This window comes from Helianthus annuus, chromosome 9 (genome assembly GCF_002127325.2).
Source record: "Helianthus annuus cultivar XRQ/B chromosome 9, HanXRQr2.0-SUNRISE, whole genome shotgun sequence".
Classification (NCBI taxonomy): Eukaryota; Viridiplantae; Streptophyta; class Magnoliopsida; order Asterales; family Asteraceae; genus Helianthus; species Helianthus annuus.
In genome coordinates, this window is record NC_035441.2 from 35882468 (window position 1) to 35886219 (window position 3752).

The following is a 3752-nucleotide window of genomic DNA, read 5'->3' on the forward strand; positions in this document are numbered from 1 at the left end:
CTTGAAGCCCAATACTCCTTGTAGCAGCCCTTGTAATCGGCCCACTGGTTGGTATTAGTATTTTATAGGGATTGTACGTGCATAACATTATCATATATCATCGCAATAAACCCTATATCCTCTCCCCTGATCGTACGACTTCAGCAGCCGACCCACCCTCCATCTTAGCGATCTTGTAGTTCGAGGGCATCAGCCTGTTTATCTTGTTCGGGTTAGTAGATCACCTCCTGTTAGTTGTTTTGGTTATTCGATGTGTGTGATCTCGGGAACAGTTAGTAATTTATCTTGTTCAAGTTGTGTCGATAAGTTTGCTGTGTGATGTGCATGATAATATAATTATGATATTAGGGTTATGATAACTAGCGTAGTACACTTCCTGTTGGATTTAATCAAGTATGAGGATAATTGACTTGTATGTTAGTGGGTAATCAAACCCATGTTTCGATGTATTATTATTAGATTAGGTAACAGAAACTGGTTGTTAATAATTAAATGGACTTTAGCGATGGGTTGATGATAATGAGGGTAACTGCTTGCATGATAATAAATCTGTGATGAGTGCAAGAACTCTATTGTTGTTGATTTATTTTGATTATATACATGCTGCAAGTAATGATAACACGGGGAGGAATAGATACGTGTGATAACTTGAGTGTGATAAACATAAACTGTTATGATAATATGGATAGTTGAGGGAGGTCGATGATGATGTTTCATAATATGTAACAATAAAAAGAAAGAACATGTTGTGATTGGTTTTATTTAGCGGTTACTAATGATGACCTTGTTTGACTTTGTTTACATATGTATGGTCTTCGATGTATAATATGTTCCAGTAACCTTTGCATGACTCTGTTGACATATGTGTGGTTTTCGATGTCAACAGTTAGGGATACATCTTGGATAGTGAGATTAAGTGATAAGGTGTGCATGTATTGTTAACCTGATTGGACCGTGGGCCTGTAGGGTTATGTGGGTTCAGGATAAAGGAATTGACCATATTATAAATTATAATTTGAATCTGTTAACTGTTATTATATGGGCCGCATATGTGGGATTTCTGATGGGTTCGGCGCACACTCAGTGGGCTGCACATTGCCTTGTGGGCCGCTGAGTTGATTCGGATCATTGTTATGGGCTGCACACTATGCTAATAATATATTGGGCCGGATTGGGTTACAATTGGATCACCTTAATGAATTAAATAAGTGTCGTAGGCCATGAGCTGGATTTCGGCCAAACAAACCTGGGCCACACTCACACACTTACATCGGTAAAGTCAAGTGGGCCGCACCTAACTGTGAATGAGGTAATGAGCTGTAAGTGTGGATTAGTCGGGTACGTTTGTGAAACGAAGTAACTTGTGACATGAATGTGTATTATGTAATATGTGGTCTAACGTGTGAACATAACTAATTGATTGCATGATATTGGAGAATACGAACTTGTAACATGAGGGTGTTTGTGGTTTGTACACTTGCTATGATGAGCCGTTGGGATATGTGCCGTACTTGTTTGCTAATTGTGTAATACGTGAGAAATCTACGTGATGCAATGTGAATATAAACTAATTTGTTATTGGTAACCACAATAGGCTTTGTTGATCAATAGGAACGGGTAGCGTAACATAACATACCGAGCAATCTAAGGTGAGTTCATCTTTCTTGAGCATGCGTCCCGGTGGTTGGGACAGTCAGTGGGTATCCTGGGAAGGGATAAGTCTTTTGGGTAAAAACGGGAATGTTGGATAATATACTCTTCCTATCACCTTTAAAGTCCCTCCGTGTTGTTTGGTTACCTGGAAGGTAACATGGTATTAGTTAGTAGCGCTACTTAGGTTTGGCAACCTCACCCCGTTCCTGGGAGGACGGGTGTTGAACTAATGACCTAGTCATGACCAATGCTTTGATAGGAGCATTGGAGAAAGGGACAAATAATCAGAAGCCGTCTTGTATTGGGGTATTATCAACATTGTTTTCAACATTACTTTCGGAATTAAATTCAATGGATTAACTAAACACTTGGTAACCAATGTTTTCGTAAAACTATGAACTCACCAGCGTTGTCTGATACACTTGTTACATGCTCGCAGGTCGTTAGGTATCTTGGATTTGGGGAACTTGCTGTCTGGAATAGCGGGAGTGGTCATGGGTCGACAGGAAGGATTTATGTGACTGATTTCTTGATATTATACTTTGGTTTTGAAACAGTTTAACTTCGTTTACTATTTGCTTCCGCTGAACTTATTGATTTTCGTTTAAACTTGTTGAATATGTTTTTATTAATAATGGGGATTTTATTTATAACATGTATGGGTTCAATGTAATTGGTGGCTCGTTATTGGGATGTCACATGCCTAACAGGGACACTCCCTATGTGGTAATTTGGGGGTGTGACAGTTTGGTATCAGAGCCATTGGTTATAGTGAACTTGGTTTTAAAACGTTTTCATAAAACCAGACTATAACCGAACAGTACCGAAATCGACCATGACACTCAGCTCCAGACTGCAAGGTTCGTTTCTCATTTACGATTGCATAGTATATCTAGTGTACACTTATATATAACATTACACGTGAATGCACACTTAGCACAACAGCATGAGCCCTTACATTACCAACCCCTGTTATGTGAACTACTAGTGTGACACTTCCCTTCAACTATTGTGATTCTTGATCCTATAAAACCTTTTGCTTGCTATTTGAATGTGGGGAACCTTTTAGTGCAAGTTAAGAGGCACTGAGATAAGCATGCAAATCGTCTTATTATTATGGGTGCACACATAATAATAACGCGAGGTGCATGCAAGTCCCAGTGAGGCTTAACGAGCGTGGGAAGGGTTCTGCCCTACTGTGTGTAAACTTGGTAGTTTGTAGATTTCAATGTGATACTCGACTTTTACCTCATTTCGACCCTTAAGATAGTTCCCTTCTCTTATTTAGAACCATGAGTGGACGTGGAGGAGGCCGAGGTGGTGGACGTGGTCACATTGCTATGACCCAGGCCGAATTAACCGACTTGATCAACACTCGTGTAGCTGAAGCCCTAGCGGCTTACCAGGCTGGTACGATATGTGCCAATTACTTTCTATCCTTGTGTCGTATACTCGAATCTTACCCGTGCGTCTTACTTCCTTCGTTTTAGGTCAACCCGCGAATCAAAACAATCCACCTGCTCCACCTGCTTGTACGTACAAGATGTTCATGGATTGTAAACCACAGACCTTCAGTGGGACTGAAGGGGCTGTGGGACTCTTGCGTTGGTTCGAGAAGGCTGAATCAGTATTTGCTATGTGCAACTGTCCCGTGGGGGACCGTGTGAAGTATGCTACAGGCACTTTGGAGGATGGTGCCTTAACTTGGTGGAATGCCCAAGTACAAATGTTGGGCATCGAGATGGCGAACGCCACTACTTGGGATGATTTCAAGGAGTTGATGCGAGAGGAGTATTGTCCTCGTGATGAGATTCAGAAACTGGAGAATGAGTTCTACAATCTGCAAATGGAGGGATCTGAGATTGAAGCATACACTAGGAGGTCTAATGATTTAGCAACTTTGTGCCCTAACATGTCTCGACCCCCACCCCGGCGAATTGAGTTGTATCTCAAGGGCTTAGCACCAGCTGTTAAGGGGTACGTGACTGCTGCAAACTTAGACAATCTGCCCCGTATCGTCCGTCTAGCACATAAGATTACTGACCAAGAGGTCGAACGTGGCAACCTGCCGCCACGTGTTTCTGCTACTACCTCGACTG